Source organism: Dermochelys coriacea, chromosome 1 (genome assembly GCF_009764565.3).
Source record: "Dermochelys coriacea isolate rDerCor1 chromosome 1, rDerCor1.pri.v4, whole genome shotgun sequence".
NCBI classification, from domain to species: domain Eukaryota; kingdom Metazoa; phylum Chordata; order Testudines; family Dermochelyidae; genus Dermochelys; species Dermochelys coriacea.
This window is the reverse complement of record NC_050068.2, coordinates 268,254,696-268,277,558: the sequence shown is the minus strand read 5'-3', so window position 1 is coordinate 268,277,558 and position 22,863 is coordinate 268,254,696. Positions and strand designations below refer to the sequence as shown.

The 22,863-nt window shown below is 36.9% G+C and overlaps 1 long non-coding RNA gene across 10 annotated transcripts in view; it reads left to right on the top strand.

The window, feature by feature from the left end:
* The window catches only part of LOC119845242, a 103,535-nt gene that overhangs the window by 69,404 nt on the left and 11,268 nt on the right, over nucleotides 1-22,863 (top strand). For 9 of the 10 annotated variants that reach the window (XR_006274054.1, XR_006274061.1, XR_006274059.1 and 6 more), the window contains 4 exons: nucleotides 2,895-3,098; nucleotides 5,323-5,505; nucleotides 8,182-8,372; nucleotides 9,136-9,325. This is a non-coding gene — a long non-coding RNA (uncharacterized LOC119845242). The remainder of the gene's footprint in view (nucleotides 1-2,894; nucleotides 3,099-5,322; nucleotides 5,506-8,181; nucleotides 8,373-9,135; nucleotides 9,326-22,863) is intronic. The other variant, XR_006274050.1, reaches the window with a different exon arrangement.

The window sequence follows — 22,863 nt, the reverse complement described above, 5'->3', positions numbered from 1 at the left end:
TCTTTAGTTAGTTGTTCCTGCTCCTTCATAAAGTTGTTTAATCTTGTTTTGCCTTTTCTTTGTGATCTGGGACCTTGCTTGCTACAGCAATCTCTGTGGAAAGTTCGGGAGTGTGTTTGCTCAGAACAGGTGTCTCCGTTGGATGTAGGTGGTCACAATTATGGTCCTTGTGAGATGTTAGTGGAGGTGTCTTCCTCTCTCTAAACCTGGAGCTGCTGCATAGTAATTATGCTGTGACTTTCTTCTGGTTGAGGATTCTTTCCCTAGAGTCTATTCTGTAATTCTTTTCTTACTGTGCATCTTCTGTGCCCTTTACTCCACCATACTTCTTTCTCCTCCTGTTCTAGGCATGACGTCTGGCACCTTCTACTAAGTGCTCTTCCTCTGCTTCCTCCTTGTGCATTCCCTCTGTGATCTCCCCCCACGTCCCATATACTCCTTGCCAATTCGCTGTTTTCTTGAGATACCATTTAATATTAGATGTCAATAGGAAGAACAACTGAGACTGGGATTTTCAAAGCCTTAAGGGAGTTAAAAGCCTAAATCCCACTAATTTTCAGTAGCAGTTGGGTGCCTAACTTCCTTTGCCCCTTTGAGCATTCCAGCCTTAGAGTCCAGTTGTGTAGTGAATGAAAAAAACAAAAAGTTTGTCACATTTATACGCAATGGCCAAACTTAAATGCCTGTGATGTACTACTTTGAACATTCTTTCATACTGCCCTTTATGGATGGTACAGCTCCCCCACGTTAAGCAGTTAAACCACTACCTATTCTCCTTCACATCCCTCTTCACTTCTGCTGTGATGCCTACAGTATACAGACAGCTGACAAAGCCTAGGAAAGTAGCCAAGTGGGGATGCCACTACCGATATGTTTGTATATTTCATATTATTAAAAATGAGAAAGACTTAGCTACCAACATATGTTGCATATAGCTCACCTGTGCTAAGAATAAAATAAAGTACTATTATCGTTGCCTCAGTCTCCCATCACTCCTCCTGTTTGTTTGTTACACTCGCTTGTTGCATCTGGTCTTAAATCCAAGGTGTCTGCTCGGTCTAGCGCCTGTCTCATCTTCATGTTTGTACAGTGTCTAGAACAGTAAGGTCTGATACTAATTAGGACCTATATGCAGTAGGGAAATACATATAAATAATAAAAGACACAGTGCACAAATGGATTCTTAAATATCAAGTGAAATCCTGGCTCCATTGAAGTCAAAGGGAGTTTTGCCATTTACTTCAAGATTTACCTCTATAAACAGAGGTCCCTGTTTCAGCATTTTGTATGGCTGTAAATATTTTCCTGCCTACTTTTAGTCCAATAAATAGCAGAATAAAATTCTATTATAAGGATCAATTTGGGCAATTTGTGTTTTGATGATTAAGATAGATCTAAATGATCATTACATCCAGACCCCTTAAACTCTCCACATCAGACAGTTGAATAAAAGCAGAATTTCACACTTAGAAGGACAGAGCAAGCTCTGAAAGCATTGTAATTTCAAGGCAGCATAACCAGATTATACCTGATATTCTCATAAACTGTTACATTTTCTATCTGCAGGTATTTTCTCCCTAGTGTTCAAAAGTGTGTGAAATTCTTATCAATCTTTGAAAATTTTAAAGAAAAACAAAGAAATGACTTTCAATATGATAATTGAAAGGGAATAAACAAAGCTAAGTACATGAGCTCTGAAAGGATGTGTTTTTTGGAGAATAGGCTCTGATCCAAATAGTCAAATGTTCACTGCAAATGGTTCAGCCAAAACTGAAGTCCACCCTAGAGGTTTACTATAGTTCCTGTGTAAATGCTACAAAATAGAACGTAAAAAGAAGAGTCCACAAAAATGTTTGCATGTCATTATAACTTGACCATCATCACGGATGGTATTTACGCCTAATTTGTTAAATGTAATATCACCATACCTTTATTATTGTACAACCGTGTTTAGTATTAGTTTTTTATTTTCACTACTTGTATGCTGTTGGCTTTTTCTGTTCCACATTATTTAATTCACTTTTTAGTATCTCACAATATGCTTAGTTTTTAACAACAATCTTGAAGCCAGGATGCAAATCTGTCCAATTTTCTGTTAAATAAAAAAGGTCAAACATAGCGTTGTTTCCTAGAGCAAGGCTGAAATTAACTATCAGATTAAATTTAGTTAGGATACTTTTATATTATGAGGTTATAATTTATTTGCATTTTTTAACCTTCTCACAGTGTAGGCTCCACTAAGCAGAATTTATAGACGATCAAACTAGTTGAGAAGGATGATGTCTACAGAGAAGCCTTTAATGGCAGCTAACTGGTTCTAGGGGCCCAATTAAGGCTATCCAACTGTGAAACACAATCCCTTGGGTAACAGTGCAGTCATCCTAGCCATATTTTTGGGGAGGCGGATGGAAGGGAATATCCACTGTAGCTGTAAAAAGGGAGTGTTGTAAATTTTCAAATTATTTTTTTCGATTCTTTAAACTTTCAAGATGCATTATTAATAAGGTCAAGGTGGAAGTCCCTCACTACAACTTTACATATGCACCATAGTCAGAACTTGAAGCCCTAGTCACTGTGCTAGAGATATGGATGTGCTTTTGGTCCCAAATCAATCTTGTCACTCCTCAGAAAGCAATGAAAGATGATAAGTACTATTCACCTGATTGCCTTCCTGCTCTGAGACAGCTGGTGACGCTTGTCTTCTTGATAGCCAGGAGTTTCAGATCTAAGGCAGGGATAAAGAAAAGCTGGGAGCTTGCTGAATCTAAATTTGACAGTCAATGGCTGTATAGAGGATCAGGAGGGATAGATTCTGTGACACATATAAGAAAGGAACAAAATTTATCTGCTCTGGTTGCAATGATTAGATGTCTCGTTGTCTGGCTTTCTTACAGTGGATGATTGATCATACCCGCCAGCTGGCTAATATCATAATTAACAAAGTTACTACCACATCTGAGAAGTATAATCGAAAAATTTACCAGCAGTGTGATGCCATTGTCACAAAGATCATAAGCATTACAGAGTCGACTTTTGCAATCGTGGAGCTGCAGAACTATGTAGATGTGCTGAGAAGGGGTGCACTTGTACAGCTAAAGGTATGTTTGTTCTTTTCACAATAGTACTTGCTCTAATTGTCTCTCGTTAATTTAGGCAAATGTTCTTATGACTTTTAGATTTCATTTCATGGTGCCACTTGGAGAAATTTGGTTGTTTTATCATTGGATTTTAAAAGCATTTATAACAAAAAGCAAGAATAAATTTTACCTAAGAATAAAAAGATGAATAATCAAAAATATAGTTTGGCACTGTGCACCTTATTTTTATACTACTTATTATTGTGTCAAACACTGTTTGTCAAAACTGTGAATGTGGTGGTTGTCATTGCTGATTTTCTCAGTTATAGGTATTACAAAAATGTTGGCAGCTTATCATTTAGAAACTAAAAATATTGTTCAATTTGCATTTTGTGATATTTTCTTAGGGTTTTTAGTTTAGTTTGAATCTGATTAAAAGATTAAAGGAAATAGTTAAAGCACAGGGCTCTTCCATTTTTAATTTAATGTTAAGGAATGTTGTTGCTAAATAGATGGTGTTGCTAAAATATACATGTTTGTATTTACGTCTATATGTAAAAACTGAGAACAATGTCTGAGCTGCTATCTAGAGTCCCAATTCACATTGCATTTTAAAACATTCTGTAAGCATTTCACTTATTCTTTTCTATATTTACTTGTTTCTCAGCATTAAAAATTATTCCACTGAGCCTTTTCTTCTTTGCAACTGTATTTTTATATTTGTGTGCTCTACTTGGTTGTTCAGTTATGCGCCGGAGTATGTGTTGAAAATGCCAGCCTGACATATTGCTAATGAGTGTGAATATTGACAGTGACAGGAGTGTTTGTGTATGTGTGTCTGAGTCTGTGTGCCATATAAAAAAAAAAAAACAAAAGAGGAAGAGAGAGAGAGCCAGAAAAGGAAATACTGGGAGGTAAAAGATTATATTTATATTACAGTGTGTGACAATGCTATTGTTATAGTTAAACAATAAATTTGAAATATAAATGGGGTAGTATACAAAGGTTCCTCCACTTCCCCTCAGGGATTAGTAAGGTCAGTGTGGGAGCCTTTTGCTTATTACTCTTTGTGTGCACAAGTAATTGTAACTTTTCAACGTCAATTTCCAGAATTTTGGAAGCAAATTCCTTGTGTTGCACTCTAGTTTTATATGAAGTCTTCATTAGGTGTTCTTTTGGACTTCTACCTATTTAACTGTAAAGGTAAAATTTTTAGGAGCATTCAAATGATATTGTTTTACCAGAGACTGGAAACATTATATTACAAATTAGCTAATATCATTGACCTTTATTTTGGACAAAAACTGGAAATATCTATGCAGAGCCTTTCTGTTAGCAGCGAAGTCTTGTATTGTTTTCAAGATATGTTAAAATCATTAATAATGAAACATAATTCTGGATAGTATTTTACAGAGATATTTTGCAGTCCTCAGCCAAACTAAATGCAGTAAGATATTACTTTTAATTAATAGACAAAATAGGAAGTGGCAACTGAAACTCTCATTTTTAATGGACAATGCCTTTGTATCAAAATAGGACATTGCTCTGGCTGGAAAATGTTATTCCTATCATCAATTTCCTATTATCAGTGGTTTCAACATAGCCTGGTATTTCTATTGCTATTCAAGAGCAGTTTAAAAAAATTATAAATCAATATTTTGTTTTGAATAGGAAATGTAGTGAATAGCAGCAAAATAGATTAGTGATGTAATTGCAGACAATAGGCAAGATTAAATTACTACAAGAGTGTATTGTTGTTTTAACCTAAACCCCATAATATTTTATGTAATTGAGACTTCGTGCATTGTTAGAACTCAGTTGGAGTATCAAACCTCTGTGAGGATTAGAGGGGTCCCCTAAAGCAACTGTCACAGCAGATGTGCCTGGTTTTTAACAGGATTATTTCCTGAGATGTGAAGAAATGAACTCTTGTAATAGTTTTAGAGGAATTAATAATGTTAGTAAAATGTTAATGGTGAATGTGCTAATGTAAAGAGTTAGAAGATTAGTAATGCAGTCTTTGGCATGGAAATAAGAATATAATAAATGTCCTGCAGGTGATTGGAGCTGCAACAATTTTATTGGAGATTAAAGTTTTATTGACCTTTGCTAGGGTGATTAACCCTTCTGAAATTAAAAACCATGGCTAAATTATTCTGTCCAATTTAAATGCAAACACAGAAAAGAGTGGTTTGTCATTCAAGATTTAAAAAAAAATGTTTTAATTTTCATTTTTGCATGTCAGTGAGATGCAGTTGCAGAAAGAGAAAGATTTAGTTCTGGCAAAACTAGTCCAGTGGCAAAGTGCAGAACTGATGTGGCTGTCATGGTAAAGGAATTCCAGAATAAAGAACCACTGTCCGAAGCTAATCTTTACACCTGGGAGTTAGATGGTATCAATGGAAAAAAATGGGAACTCATTAAAGAGGTATGATATATAAATCACATTGATGTATTTTGTCTCCCTTAGAACTTGATCCAACAAAGACTTTACACAAGTGAGCAACATTACTCTTGTGAGTAATCCTATTGAAGTTAACAGGACTACTCTCCTGAGTAATGTTGCTGACCTGCGCAACCCTTTGCATTTGGAGCTTGATCCTGCAGGGGACTGAGAACTCTGGTTTTGGATCAATAAACCACATAAGCACCTGCTTAAATGTAAGCATATGAGTAGTCCCATTGAAGTTAAGATCTACTCACATGCTTAGATGCTTTGACTTCAGTGGTACTACTCACATTGTTTAATATTAAGAATACACTTAAGTGCTGAAGAGGCCAAAATCACCTGGCAGGATTGATCCCAAAAGTACATTTGCACTTAACCACATGTGTGACTTGATTAGTTCATTGAAACCAATGGGACTGGTCACATACATAAAGTTTTTTGTGTTTGCTTAACTGTTTGCAGGATTGTGGGTTGGGTTACAAGGACCACTGTACTACCTTAGAAAATTTCAGCAGTCTCCAACATAATTTCTGTTCGATTTTGGTTTTGCATTGGGTTAGGTTTACATTAAAATTACATTACAAAAAGTTTTAAACCCTATTAATTTATTTGTATAAAATGGTAATGTCTTGATTTCTACATACCCTCATTGCATCCTCAGGAATTCTTTGTCTCAGAAATGGCTTCAGAACTATCAAATTTGTTCTTCTTCTTTAGTTTTTAAATAAAAAGTAACTCCAAGTTGGTGAATAATTTTGTAGTCATTTATGGCTAAATTGTGTCTTAACAATTCACCCAGGGTAAGGATCTGTGTATTGCTGGTCTGCCCCGAAGCAGTTCAGGAGGAAGATAGTGACCGTCTGAGGGCTTGGCTCCACAAAACCTGAACCAAAATAATTCAGTCCATTTAAATTCATACCTTCCATTGTTTTGGTATAAATCTGCGTGTGGGATGTTCACATGTTGGATAAGAGGCTTTCACCAAAATATCAGTGTGTGTGAATTAAAACCAGTACAGTTATTTTTTATTCAGTTTGTGTATAGACAAGCCCTCAAAAGGTCACTCTTTCCCTCCCAGTTCCCCCCACTCACCTGGAGAAGGAGTAAACTGTACCAGGTTAACATCCAGTGCATCTTTAGGTTCCCTGGTGTGCCAGAAAATTGCAGGGCTCTTCCCCCATTCCCTTCCCTATTCTGTCCCCTCCTGGCCACCTGCTTCTCCTCCTGCATGGCTAGCCACAGTGCAGGTATCTGGATCAGCTGTAATGGCCACTTCAGTGACCCAGCCCTTAGCGGCTCAGTGCATAGTAAAAAGTTCCTGTCCTTTTCTATAGCTCTACACTATTAAAATGATAATAAATGTGCTATCTCCATTCCATATTCATTTTTTCCTCTCTTTCATCAAAGAAGAATGCATACTGAATTTACCAAGGTAAAACAGTCCAAGGCATTGTAGTGCAGAAATTAAGGAGCTTAAGGTAGTAGCTCACTGCTGCCTAGTCTTTTCATTTACACTTTAAACAGCTTTCAGAAAGACAGGCTTCTGCTTGTGGGACTCCAGGAAGAAAGTGAGGTAAAGATGAAAACTACACTTGTGGTGGAGTGACCTAGATAGAACAGCTGGCAAAAATATAGAGGGGATCCTCTAGAGTAATGAATTATACCTTGAGGCTTGGATTAGCAGCATGTTTAACTAAGAGATCCATTTGCTAAAAGGATCATTGCCTGATTCTTAATTATGGGACTTGCATTCCATTCCACATTTATAAACAACTCATTGTCTCTCTTTTGTGAGGGTGTAGATTACTAATGATTAGCTATCAGTTTTTGCCTCTGCAGTTCTCAAACTTTAAACTTACTGTATAAAAATGATGATCCCATGTTTGCAAAACTAATTTGTATGGAAATATCATGAGTAATCAAATCCATACTAGGTATACTAAATAAATATTTAAATTATAATGTCCAAATTCATTTAAATACATGGAGTATGATATTTAGTACTACCTACTGTAAATTGAAAAAGCTTGGTCTTCTCAGACCTGAGTTTCTTTAATAAGATTTCTTTTAACACTAGGTATCCATCACATTTTACTAATAAAGGGTACCTCTATAATCTCATGCATTTTTCTTTTCATTACCATTAAATATGCCCATTCCTTCCCATATTGTAAAGTTAAGTGATAAATAAGCAGTAGATGAGTTATGTGTGTATATTTCAGAAATTCTTCATGTACTAATCAACTTCAGTGTGAACCTCTTTTAGTTATTTAAATATGCAATAATTCTTTGATAATATTAGTTAATACCATCTTAAATTTCTCAATACCAATTAATAAATGCAAAATTCAACAAATATTGGTATTCTAATAAAGTATTAAGTTTTCCAGCGAATGGTGAATTGTGCTGTGATGGTGCTTAGTGAAGAGAAGCTCTGAACTATATTTGTTTATATTTACTGATGTAGTAAGGGCATAACAGCCAAGCCAACTATGTACAGTACTTGCACACATTCCATTAAAAACAGCTCTGTAATTACTTTAGGGTGGTGGAAAGCACCAGTTGGGTTTTATGTTGTTACTGTAGTGCTTTTGCTACAGTGTGTACTGTTTAAAGCAGCATTAGTGATTACAGCTTTTGTTTTGCTCTCTTAAGAAAACATTAATCAAGCAGAAGGAAGTTCTTTCAGAGACAGATCAAATCAGCTGTTTTGATGAAATACAGTGTATGTCAATGTAAAGGAACTATTTGAGAGACTATGGACAACTGCTGTTCAGTTTAACATTATATGACAAGTGGGTGAATGTCCCTCTCTTACAAGTCAATGCAGAGGAAGTGGAAAAGAGGTGAGGTTATATTGTTGCTTCATACTGCCCTTCAGACAGGATGGCAGGGGGAACTTTATATGCTTTTAGTTTGTCCTGGTAGAAGTTAGAAATTGCCTTATCCTAAATTTCAAGATTTGATCATAGTAACAGCAGTCAATGTGGCTAATTGATATTTTAACAGCCAAATATTCAGAATACTATTTTCTACCATATACTTTAATTTGTTTTCTTTTGAATTCTTTGTGAGGTGGATAAGGTGCACTCGATAATGTATTAATACGTTTAAGTGGTATTCAACTCAAACAGCTAAATTAAAACTGGAGGTTTGTTAACCCATTTAACTACGGTACTTGAAACTTTAGCTTTTCATACATTCTACACAACAGCAAATTACGCAGTACAGTGTGTGTGTGTGTGTATTTCTTTCTGATTTAAATAAATGCTGTGCATTTTCAAAATCTTTATTGGGTTAGTCACTGATAATTACAAAGAGTTAATATATTAACATAAATATTTTATAGAAATGAGTAATTTTATAATAATCATAGTTTACAATGTAGATGTTAAAAAGTTTATTTGAAAGTGAGTATTTCTGAGTTATGGGATGGGAGAGACCTGCTGTAGTCTAAGAAAAGATAACATGCTATTTTGAAGAGAAATCAATTTTGCTTTATATTGTTCTCTTATGAGAACAAGAATTAGCCTGAGGTAGGCAAAATGGTAGATTAATTTTAGACATCTGTTAAAAATCAATAATTCCCTTTGTCAGTTTTTTCATCAGGTTCAGAATTTATGGAAGACTAGCTACAAACTGACAAAGGTATTTTGTCAACTAGACTTGCATAGCCTTTTGAAAGTGCCCACAACTATGAAAACAAAAGCTGAAAAAATTTAAAATCAACATGTCACTTATTAAAGCTCTGTGTACACCTGGGATTTAGCCAAGACCCTGGAATATGATGAGTCAAAAGGTAAAAGACTATGTGTTTGTTGTCATAATAAGTGTTCCTACTTTGAATGTATTGTCTAATACAAATTAAATATTGCCTTTGATATTAATATACAGCTGTCCCTGTGCTTTACTAAATGTAGTTTGGTGAAAATGTAGAAAAAAAACAGGGGAACTGGTATTTAGTAAGTGGCTTTGAAAACAGAGCTGTAGAAATTTAAAGTTAAGTAATTTGTAAACCGGAGTATTTTGGTGTAATTTGGTATTTACTATTTTCCACTGTTAAGATGAGGTGAACATGGGAAGAGAACTCTTACATGATTGGGAGAAAAGAGAGACATTTTTAATGGTGGTTTCTTGAAGATAACTAACATATACCTTCTCTGAAGAAAAGAAAATGAAAATGCGCTGAGGGCATTTTCATTAAGAAATTGCTAGACAGGATATGAGAGCATGTTTGACCAGCATAGCCCATAAATACACAAATATTTGAAGAAACAACCTTGTAAGTCCTGTCTGATGGTATGTCTCTACTCAGACATGAAACAACTGTTCTATATGGAAACATTGAGGAATACATTTAAACAAAAAATATAGTCCTATTTCTGAAAATACAGGCCAATTAAACAGTGAGATTTAATTTAGATATTTTTCACTGAGGCTGCATCAGGTATGTATTAGTGCTGATTTACCATTTATTTCCTCATCTTATCTGCAAAAAGGGACTCATGCTTATTGGAATATTACTGAAGAATCTAGCTTTCCCCCAAATTACACACTTTTTGCATAAATGTGTCTAATTACCTGAATTCAGTTTTGATTAGCAGTGTTAATTGATGCAGCTGTGGATGGGATCTGTTTACTTAAATTACCATGTGCAAACAGCAATACGTCTGAAAGTGAATATGCTAAACTGAAAATACTAATTAACTAAGACAAATTGTTATTCAAGTCACATCTCAGAGCTTTTTAATGAAAGCTTGGATGTGTCAGAGCTTTATAATATTCAGACAGAAATGTCTATATTACATATGATTTCTAAATTTAATTTCTGGGAACAGATGGGATGTCGGCCGGGGTTCTTTTGAGTTGCTTCCAGTATTAATGTGAAAATTTAACTCTATTGGCAACATTCATGGTGTGTGTGTGTGTGTGTGTGTGTGTGAGAGAGAGAGAAAGAGAGAGAGAGAGAAACTCACTCTGCTTTGACAATGTGCCAACCCAGTGCATCGAGACTGGTCTATTTTTTGACCAATATATTTGCAAATTTTATCAACACACTGTCCCCAAAATCAAGATAAATATACTATCTTGCAAATTTAATAAAATCAGTTAGTAAATTTAATCGCACATGTAACAGAAAGGTTAAACAGGATGCTCTCAATGAAAGATTTTGTTTTCATTTTTTGCAACAACAACCTGTCAGCTTTCAGTTTAAGAGGAGGAGTGTTGTGTGCTAGCAAATACACATTCTTTGCCTTTAAAATTGTTGTCAAAGGACAGAGTATTAAATAATTAATAGAATGACAAAAAAGAATGACAAACAAGTGAAAATTCATTATTTCTCTGCTTACCTTTTGTATGAAGTTCTCTTCCATTGATAATGAGAGTAACTACCATTACTATTAATAGGAGTTACTTATATAAATTGCAGCAGACCCCCCTAATATTATAAATATGAGCCCTTTTCTTATACCACAGTTTTTGTTCCTGAGAAACAAAATGGTAGAATACCAGTAATGACAACATGGGTGACTGTTTTCAATTGTAGACCTTGAAATGGAATTACTTTAAACTATATTCCAAAAGTGTCACACAACGGTCTTTTTTATATGTTGTTTTATTTTAATTTCAACAATGCAGAATCTGGTATACAGACAATGTATTGTCCACTAGCTAGAGTGGATACTACAATGTAAATATGCTGCAGTCTAGTACCAAAGAGCATTAAGCACATATGGAATGACTTAAACCAAAGTGAAGAATGAATGTCAGAATAATATATTTACTCTCTATGTGCATACTCCAACCTATTTATTCTTATGTTTGTGTGAGAGTTAAAATTTCAGCAGGTCTGTAATGGGGACCCATCAGCATCAATGCAAAGCCCAATAATTTCTTCATAAACTTTTTGTATTGTACTGTCAAAATACAAAGCACAGATTACAAATATTGTACCTAATTATTAATATGAAAAGAATTATTACAGTTGTAATGGCTTAATTGACAGATTTAGACATCGCTGCCATCATTTTCTCAATTTTGATAATAGGACTAGTACATTTAGACATGTAGGGTTGTATTTTTTAAAATTGTTGCCAAATTATTATTACTGGCAAGTGAGCCACATTTTGTTCGCTAGTTTCAGAGTAGCAGCCGTGTTAGTCTGTATTCGCAAAAAGAAAAGGAGTACCCGTGGCACCTTAGAGACTAACAAATTTATTAGAGCATAAGCTTTCGTGAGCTACAGCTCACTTCATCGGATGCATCCGATGAAGTGAGCTGTAGCTCACGAAAGCTTATGCTCTAATAAATTTGTTAGTCTCTAAGGTGCCACGGGTACTCCTTTTCATTTTGTTCGCTGTTATACCAGGGTAAATATAGAGTAGCTCTATTTATTCCAATTAATTTACTCCAGATTTGCAACAGTGTAAAATTTGTCCCTAGTATTGTATGTGTATTGGATGCACAATATTATTTTCAAAAGTGCAACAGTCTTGCTTTTACACAAGTAAATGTGTGCAACTAATTATGTTGTCAGCCAGGCAAGCATTATCTACGTCAATGTAAGTTCTAGTAATTTACTAGATAATGTACCAGGAAATTTCAGTCAAGCCTTCTTTTACTTAGGTAGGCTCTCCTCACATGAAAACCAGCATATCTAATTATTACTTCCTATACTTTTCCTCAGTATGTGCTTAATATACTCAGTATTTTACAAACAACTTAACAATAAATTTGTGTTTGAAAAATTAAGAGACTGAGTTGGAAGATACTACTCTAAACATGTCTGGCAGGTGTAAATATATACTTTCACTTTGTGTTAAAATGCATACAAAAACCAAAACCTGTAAACCACCAGAACATTGTTCTTGGTGATTGCCACTATGTAGACTATAGCATCTGATCTCCTCTCCTGCATGGAGCCAATAGGGTTCACACACAATATATCTGGTCCCATATGTTCAACATGCTAGATTGATCTTTTAGCCTAGGAATGAATGTTGGAGACTTAACAAGCATTCCTCTCCTCTGATCTGATCACTACCTCATGTAGGTGGAGATCATTACCTTTCTCCTTCCATTAGGAGAGCAAATCAACAAAGCTGGTTCACCCTGAAGGTTCTTAAATCTATCTATCTTATAATATTTTGTAGAAATGCAAATTATCCAGCTGCAAGGCCCTCCTTTCTCACCAACCATGAAGATTTCCACTGACAAATTACTGAGGCAAAAGAGTAGAACACTAATGAGCAAACCAAGTCTGTGCCACTGCAGTAATAGAAGTAAAGCAACAATTCTACTCCTCCACCATCACAGCTGCAAAATCATGACTAGCTGACCTATTCTGTATAGTGAAATGCTTTTCAATCCAGACTCTATAATCCAGATACTTGACCCAAGCACTAACTACTGCAAATTCAGATATTTCTTGTGGAGCGGGGGAAATCCCAGCCCTTCTCAGAGCAGGGCCCCCATTCCGATTTTTGCTTGTGCCCCCCCCTGCACCTCCCAGAAGGGCCCTGGGAATCTCTTACCCACACAGTGTGTGAGTCTGTGCCTCCTGGAGTTGAGTTCTCAGAGGACTTCCCTGTGCTCTGCTGTACAGGAAAAGACTCCCCGTGTGCCAAGTTGCAACACCAGTTGGCCTAGCTGTCCCTCCATCGTCTGGCCAGACTGGCAGCCAGGCCAAATTTAAGTGGTGTTGAGATCCTGTGCACCAGGCTGCAATGCAATTTAGCTTGCCTCCCCTCCGTCTGTATGGAGGGTCAGCTGAGTCAAATTTCAGTGGTGGTGTGACCATGCAAGACGGAGTGATGCTCTAACCATTCCAGCAGCAGCTGTACAGATTTAGCATAGGAATGCTGCTTTGAAGCGGTGGGCCTTGGCCCCCTGACTCCGCAGCCTGTGGAACTTTGAGCAAGTGCAAAAACTTGGGGAAAGGTGGGACATTTGCCCCCTCCCCCAGCCTCTCCTAACTGGTGCCACTGCTGCGAAGACCTCTTATGTTACTTTACAGGGGAGATAAATCAAATATGATGGGATTTTACAGAGCTAGAGAAGTCCATAACTTCTCTATCTTGGCAATAACCAGCCACCATTCCCAGTGCAGATTGCACCCATCATGCAAGGTGAAGCTCAAAAAGATTAGGAATATTTGACCCACCACCTTTAAAACACATCAGTGCTCATCCAGGCTGGTGAATGCCAGGAAAGAACAAGTGTGTACATTGCTAAAGGAAATTATCAATGGCTCCTTCAGAGCATTGAACCTAGCAACTTTCCTGTAAAGTGCAATCCATTCACTGAGCAATGTGGATTCTGAGAGGCCTGCTTGACTCTTCATATAGTGCAGGAGACCAGCCTTCTTCATCCATTCTGTGCACAGAAGGATCTGACCATAATGATCTGTATTTGTCATCTAGAAGCTGCATTACTGTAACTGTGTTTTGATCTCCCCCACTGGAACTCAGGCTTCTTCTATGCCAATTCACTCCTTTGGTTGTGATCTTCAGAACTAGAAATGGGTCAGTACCCTGCTATATCAGTGACTACTTTCCATCCATGGCTCACCAAGACATATGCATCTCACAAAGCTTAGGATGAAATGTGTGAGTAAGGTGTATGGCAATCAGACAGAAGTACCTTTATAGACTAATTTTGGGGGATGTTTCCAAATGGTGAGGTTTGTTAACCTGTGAAGAATTCTTTTGAGGGAAGTGTTGGAAGCATTATTACAAGAGTCATTTCAAATTAGATTGAACCAAAGAACTCAAAAATATACTGTTGGAAATAATTATTCTTTAGCAGCAGGATAGACAAAAGTGATAAAGGCTTTTCTGTATTGAATTTTTAATTCATTAAAGGCCCAAACCTTCAAGGTGCTAAGCACTTCCTGAATACAATTAGAGTTGAAGACACTCAACACCATGGAAAACTGGGCCCTACAGCTGTTCATTCAAAGTCTATAGGCATTGAGCTTTTGCTTTTATTGGTAATATACAACATAGAACAACTCCTCTGTTTTTAACTTTTCAGATCTTCAAGACACAGGTTAATCCATCATCATCTATTTGTTGTATATTTATTAATAAATTGTTCCATAGTGAAGTGTCAAAAAGAATAACAGCTGTGTCCCTGTGGATTAATTTTTCCATGAGATTGTCTCCTAAATTTATTTTTCCAAAGCAAACACATAGGTTCTTCCTGCTAATGTGAGGGAATAGAGATAGTCCTCCTGCAATTTATGTAATTTTAGGCATTTCCAAGTTTCTTACTCTTGGATTTAATGTATAAAATTACATAATTCAAAATTAGGACTTTTAAAATTTTATTTCCTATCTGTGTTTTTATCACCATCCTTTCTCCAAGTATGTTTGAAAGGTGCATAATACTGAGTATTGCGTATTACTGAGTATGCTTGTTTAACAACGCTTCTCCTTCTCCCTCCATGGAGTTCTATGCCTTCAATTCCATTCTCAGACCCTGTGCCCCTCCCTCTTTACCAGGATCTCACCAACTTCTTTAAGAAGATTGGAAACATCCTTCAATACTGTGTTTCTCCTTTCACTCCAGTTGCTAGCCTTGAGGTATCTCACAATTACTTTCACTCCATTTCCTTTACATGCCCCTGACCTTATCTCCTCACTAACTAACCACATCTCTCTCCTTCACCCTAAACCTCTCAGTATCCTCTCACCTTTCTCCTTATCCTCAGTGTAGTATCCCTCCTCCAAATGCTGAGTTTTGAATGCACCTGTCTGCTAAACAGCTGCCACTCCTCCCTTCATCTTTAAACTCCTTGGTAGGCAATATATAATCTCTGTCTTGATTTACCAGTATTTCTGCTGTTTGTTTCTGCTAGCACCCTAATGGTTTTAAAAGAAGGCACTGACATTGTCACAAGGCATTTCCTTCTCTCCTGATTCCCTCCTGGTATTCCTTATGTTCCACTGAAATGTCTCTCAGTGAAATATTTGGTTACCTCTTCCTGGACAAGTCTGAGGGCCTTTACTCTGTACTCATCCTCCTTAATCTTTCTGCAGAGTGATCTCAGAGATTGGAGAGTAAGGGGCCATGAAAGCAAAGGGAGATCAAAGTATGAAGGAGGAAAGAGTGGCCTCTGTTCTTGGTAACCTCCTTTACTCCCAAATCTTCCTTTCTATCTGTTCTATAAAGGTTCTTATGCTTGCCCCATCACCGTAGTCTCTGGGTGCCTTCCACTAGTGAATTCAATGGCATGACTAACATTCTTTCTCTCATCCTCTCCCCAGGGGAGTTGTTGAGCATGGTCCTCATGCTGAAGCTTTAGGCTATGATTTAAAAATCCCAGGCCATTGATCACCTTGAAGTTAAGGACCAAGACCTTGAACTTGACTCATTATTCAGTGTAGGGAGTGGGGGATGGATTTGATGTGCTTACGATAGCCTGTATTGCTGAGGTTACTCACTGCAATATTTTGGACTAGTTGGAGTTTCCGTGGGCTGATGGCTTTATGCCCAGGTGTATTGCATCTTTGTAGATGGGAGGTGACGAAGGCATGTGTAACTGAGGCCAAGTCATTATCTGCCAGGATCGAACAATCTCCTGGCCAGATGGAGACGACAGAAAGTGTTGTTTTGGGATGCTGCCATGGGAGAGCTTAACATCAGTGCTGAATCCAGGAACTCTCTTAAACTATGGACTGAATTGACCAGCTAAGAGCATGTGCCCTCAAACAGAGGAGACTGCACCATGGCTGCAAACTCTTCCAAATGCTTTTCTCTGCATCTTGTTCAGGTTCAGCTTCAGTCAACTGTTCTTGATCCAGGAGCTGATCTTGTCCAAGCTTTGGGCCATCTTGGTGGTATGGGCATATGGAATGAAAGATAAGTAGAGCTGTGTATCATCTGCAGAATGTTGGTCCAACTCTGTGCAAATGAAACAGTTGTCCATGTCCTGGTTATCTCCCGTCTTGATTACTGCAACTTCTTCCTTTCTGTCCTCTTTAACCTCACATTTATCTCTCCCAGCCAGCTCAAAAGATAGTTTCTAAAATTATCTTCTTCAGCCTTTGATTGGACCACACCATTCATGTTGCATTTCTGAACGCAGAGGAAAACATATGCTTTCAATCTAAACATACATTTATTTTAGATTATGGAAAACAGGAAGAAAGAACAAAAGTAAAGTCTCCATGAGACAATGTGTCTCCTAAGACTCTGCATCAACTCTGCCTTTCACAGTGGTTCCCTGTGTCTGCAGGCAGCAGTGTTGATATGTATTTAAAGTTGTAGTACAAAGTACATTAGTCATGTAATTAAATGTGCCACAGTTCCCCTCTTTAATCACTCTATTTGGCTCTCCTTTGCATACCATATTAAGTTCAAACTTTGTGTCCTCATCTTTTAGACCTCACATGACACCACTCTAGTCTTTATCTTGGGTCTTGTCTCCTATTGTTACCCATTTGTTCCCTTCACTACCCCCAATTTCTTTCTTTCTTTCTTTCTTTCTTTCTTTCTTTCTTTCTTTCTTTCTTTCTTTCTTTCTTTCTTTCTTTCTTTCTTTCTTTCTTTTACTGATTCAGACATCAATACACTAAAATGTCTAATAATGAAACACTTGAAATGTTTCCTCTGTCAGCTCTGTGAATTGAGATTAGAGCTGGCTGTGTTTCTTAGCATATGGTTTGAATTTTCATTTTAGTAGCTGATCAGACTATAGAGATTTACATACCATATCTCTGCAAATAACTGCTTTTCAGTTGTGAGCAAGTTCTGGTGTAGCATCTTTATACTGTGATAGGCTCAGACTTTTCCATTTTAGTATGATTGTAATTTTCTGAAATGACAGATTTTCAAAAACAATATTGCATGGATAGATTGAATTATGCTGTGGTGTGTTTAGACTGATGAAAGAATTATCTAAGTAGTTTTGCTATTTTACACTGTGTACTTTCTCTCTGTGTGTGTTTGTGTGTGTACATGTTCGCGAATGTGTGCTTGCAAATGTCTTCCTATCTCTGTGATATACCCATGTGCACCCCCACCCACCTTCAACATATATATGACGGTAGTAACTGTGTGAAAAATTGCTTTTATGCTGTCCCTTTAAGCACCTCACCTGCCCTTTTTCCTCTAGTTCATCTAATTAGGATTACTAAGGTTCCAATTCTCTGAGCATCCTCAAACAGCAACCATTTTCTTTTCACAAAATAACCTGCCAGAGAAGTGTTTTTCTTTCCCCCTTACATGGGGATTTCCCCCGCTTCGTTATATTGGTCTCAGGAGCAGGATGAGGCAATGTTCAGGTCTGAATCAATGACACTTTTAAAATACAATATCTCTCCACCCACCAGGCCTACCAAATGAGAATTATACCTTTAGAAAGTAGAAAAAAGAGATTCCCAATGGAATGCAAAATACTTGCCTCTAACCCTATCAGGCCCTGAGATGTCACACACAAAATCTGGGCATTATAATATATAGACAAACTATTTTTGTTAATTTGTAGAGATTTGTAAATGTGGTTGCTTATAATTGTCGTCTCCTTTTATGGCCTGTACAATTGGACTTGAGTGTAGTAACACATAAACATATGCAACCTTAATTCTGCCCCCATGTGCATATGCATTATATGTCTTCAGTTACATGATCACATACTGTTTTTCCCTGCAGAAGGGTGTCTCCTTCATTCAGTTAAAAAGGGACTTGAGCAAGTCACTTCACCACCTCTTTTTCACTTCTGTCCTTTCTTTGTCTTGTCTATTTAAGTTGTAAGCTCTTTAGTAGAGCTGGTTGAAAAAAAGGATATATTAATGAGTTTGTACACTTCAGCTATGGGCCCGTAATCTAGGTAGGGGGCTTAGGCACTACTGAAATACAAATAATAAAAAAATAATGATAATTCACATAAAAGGGGAGATATAGAACAGAGGTATAATTACCTTTAAATGCCAGCAGTACCACTTTAAACTTCATGCTTGTGTGTCAGCAACAAATGTACTGTACATGAACAAATAATGGAATGACATGAAAATAGCAAGAACAATAGGAAAATTATCTAACAGCATCATTTTAAATTTCATCGCAAGCTCTTCAGGGCAAAAACCGTATCTACTTCTGTTTGTACAGTACAAAGTATAACAGTTCCCTGATTCTGGTCATTGCCTCTGGGTGCTGGTGTAATACAAATATTGTAAATAATGTAATACTAGTAAAAATTGGAGGCTGTGCATGAAGGAAAAAGGATGGCTGGCTAAAAGGAAATAAATATTACAGTTATTGAAATAATGATGCAACTAAACCAGGAGCCAATTTTTATCAGCTGAGAAGGCACAAAAAGCAATGTATTTCAGCAGTATTAAAGAAATGAAGTCATCAATATCAAATTCCTCCACTAATATTAGACGATAGAGAAAGGTTGGGATCAAAAAGGTGTCTCTGTCACTGCTACTGGGTAAATGGTTCTACAGTTAACTTCTAAATCTTGAAAGCAGTGAGATTAAGTTGAGAATCTGAGGGCTGAACAAGATTTCCATCTTGCCAGTATGTAACTTAAGAAAGAAATGCAAGACATCTGTACCCTGTGATATGAGCCTTAAGTTGGATAAAATGATCATGGACAATATCAGAAAAACTAGTAAATAAATAATAAATCTGAATATCATCAAGATTTTAATAAAAAGAAAAGGAGGACTTGTGGCACCTGAGAGACTAACAAATTTATTTGAGCGTAAGCTTTCGTGAGCTACAGCTCACTTCATCATGTAGCTCATGAAAGCTTATGCTCAGATAAATTTGTTCATCTCTAAGGTGCCACAAGTACTCCTTTTCTTTTTGCGAATACAGACTAACACGGCTGTTACTCTGAAACCTGTCAAGATTTTAATGTTACCTTAATCCCCCACAGTGAATGCAGTAGGAATTCCATTTTGGACTTGATAGTGCATTTCACATAAAATGTGACGAAAAGGCTATTTAATATCTCTGTGTGAAGGTTTGCATATTCAAACTTGTTTTATCTGTAGTGGTATGTGTTGTAAAATCCATAACCTTTATGGCAACAGTCTTATTTCAAGAAGTAACTTTTAGCTGCTATTCTGATGGGAACTAGTAATTCTCTGTTTCGTTTTGATGTTCTCTGTGGGGGTTTTGCCTGAATAATGACTGCAGGATTTGGGTCTTTCTTTGTTTTGATAAATGTACAAAATCTAACAGCAAGCTGGATGCTCAGATATCATCTTGATAGACATGGCATAAGAATCTAGATTAAAAGTAAGGCTCAGAAACCACTATGCTATCAGTTCCAGGAGTTATAGGCAAGGGTAGGGTTTGATCTGCATACAGAGTTTCCTTCCCCTACCATGGGCCCTCTCTTTGGGTTGGAAGGAACTGGGGTCTGGGGCTCCCTGATTCTCACCCTACTCGGTGTCTTGATTGGCTACTGCAGGGATGCAGGGACCCTGACTGGTTTGGTGCTCTCCTGTTCCCTGAGTGGGCTCTTGAATTTTTTTCCAGGCCAGCAGCCATTTTGAGTTTGCTGTTACTTATCCTCCCTTCCTGTGGTTACTTTAGTCTGGTCTCAACTTCCTGGGATGCAGAGGGCTTTTGCTAATTGTGTTTTGGGGCTATGAAGGGATTTTTTTTATCTTCTTTCTGACCCATGAGGTTTGGTTTCCTGAAGTTTTATATAAAATGTTTCTGTCATAATATTTTCAGGAGTCCAGCATATAGGAGTTTGCAAAGTCCAGCTGGCACGTTGACAGACTGGTAGGCTCTGGCAGCTGGAGGGGCTTGGTATAGTAAGCAGGGTATAAAGAAAAGGAGTACCGGTGGCACCTTAGAGACTAACAAATTTATTAGAGCATGCTCTAATAAATTTGTTAGTCTCTAAGGTGCCACCGGTACTCCTTTTCTTTTTGCGAATACAGACTAACACGGCTGCTACTCTGAAACCTAAGCAGGGTATGTTTCTCTAGGATTTGTGCATTCTAAGGCCTCCCTTAATCAGTTCAGCCATCACTTCACTGTGAGGTAGGAATTTGGCTGCAAGGCCAATTTCCTTATCATTGCAGGGGTGCAGCTGACTTGCCCCCTCTTTTTGACGTTTTGTACATCCTGCAGTTGGTGTACAGGCCAGTTTTGGAGTGCAATGGGAGCAGAATTAGGCCAATGCAGGGAGTGTTTGAAAATCTGACCCATGAATTCGAGTCAAAACTATGCAACCACGAATGATTTTATAAAAGTCAGGCATTTCAGGCTGCACAAGTGTAAATAATACTATATGTGATGTAAAATATTTTTGTTTGGACTTTGATAGAACTAATAACCCAATTCCAGGTAGTTAAAGTTTAGAATTGGAAAAATACTATATGTGATGTAAAATATTGTCGTTTGGACTTTGATAGAACTAATAACCCAATTACAGGTAGTTAAAGAAGGCTTAGAATTGGAAAAATGAATTTTTAAAAACATTTGTAAGGCAGTGGCAGTGTGAGTGAAACATTTTGTAGTATAAGAATAATTTAGAATGTATCAGTTCAGGTTCCATCATAATATAACACTAAGCCCAGTAAATTTCTATCATTTTTGAAGCTGTAGATTTTTTCACATGGTGAAGATGTAAACCCATAGCCCCCAGAGATAATTTTTAAATGGCCTCTAAATGTTCATCTACTATTATTCAAATTCACTTGCATAGGTAAATAGAATTTAGACATACAATATAGATAGAGGCATACAGACTGGGTAGCTGAACATCCAGTTTGCATTTACAAACTACATTATTTACCTGTATAAATAATTGTGCAAGTTTGGGTGCATAAATATAGAGGCTGATTTGAGGTCTCTGAAAATGTGGCCCACAATGAATGAGCAAAATTACTTACCTGTTAGTTCGTCAAATTTAGGGCCAAACTTCAGACCTCCATATAGGATTTTTTTCGTTAGCTAGTCTTTTTTCTTGTCTTACATTTTGGGGGTTTCTTTGCTTTCAATGAAAAGCATGAATCTCTGAAGTTTTTTCTCTGTCCATTGTATTTGGTAGTAACTCTCTTTTAGATTGAAGAGAGTTTCAGTTGTTTTCATGCTAAGACATTATAGTTTCAAATTGTGCTACTTAGATTGGATTCAACACATGACCCTCCAGGAAGGATCTTCTCTGGAGAAAATTTTAGAGATTGCCCTTGAAAAGTATTTGGAAGCTTTAAGCCCTGTTAGCTCCCAAGCCAGTAAAGAACATGCTTTGGAGAAAGTCCTTAACAAAATGAAAATGGATTGGAAAGGTGTTTATTTTTGTTTTTCATCTTACATAGACACAGGAATTCTTGTTCTAACAGCTGTAGTAGGCATATAAAAGCATATGAATCTTAAATTGAAATGCTGAAGAAACTGTGTACAAAATCTTATTTTACCTTGTTAGAGGAGCTTTAATTAGTTCCTTTAATGACTGAAGGAGAGAGGTTTCTCTCAGTTTTTTTCCCCTCTCTAAACATGCATGAAACATTATCAGCTCCCGCTGAAGCACATACAATATTTTAATTGCATTTCATTGTTCCCAAACCTAATTTGTTGAAAGTTAATTCTAATGATATCAGTGCCTGAGCTGAATCAGTGCTCACATGAGAGATTTGGTAAAATTAAATTTTTATACACAGTAAGTCCACCAGCTTTTTCTAACTACTTTTATTATCTGTCTTTAGGAAGATCTAATTTATTTTTAAGAGTGAGCTGCTGTTTAAAACATAAACATTACAACTAACCAGTGAATGATAACTTTTTTCAGAGTACTCAATTCTCACGTATAAAAAATAACAAGGGATTCAAAAAGCTGTGTTTCTCAGAGTGATTTTTAAAATAGAATGGTTTGGTGATTGTGAATATTGGAATGGACATATTTTGAAGGCATCAAGTCTGGTTCAGCTATCCCCAGTATAATATCCAGAGTTGCATGTCTCTTCTGTGCTTTCCTTGAGCACTTTTCATTTTATTTTGAAAGGGTTTGCCATTTATTTATTTCCATCTATAGGATTTTAACAAGAGACAAATAATAAAACTAGCACCTAACAGCTAACCCTGCTCATGAGAATCAACTCTCAACAAAGATTCTCCACCCACACATAACCCTCAGCCTCCTACTGCTACGTGCTAAGTAAGTAGATATTCTTTCTAGTAAGCCGTGCAGGTGAACAACATTGGCTGGGCTAGAGCAGTAGAGGAAGTTGGTTCCAAGTCACAGATCTCTCATAGAGGACGCTGTAATCAAGATGGATCCAGCTCAGGCATCTCTACTGATCACAAGGACAGAGGCACATCTCAAGTAGGAAGGTCCCAAGCCATTTAGAACTTTATACGTTA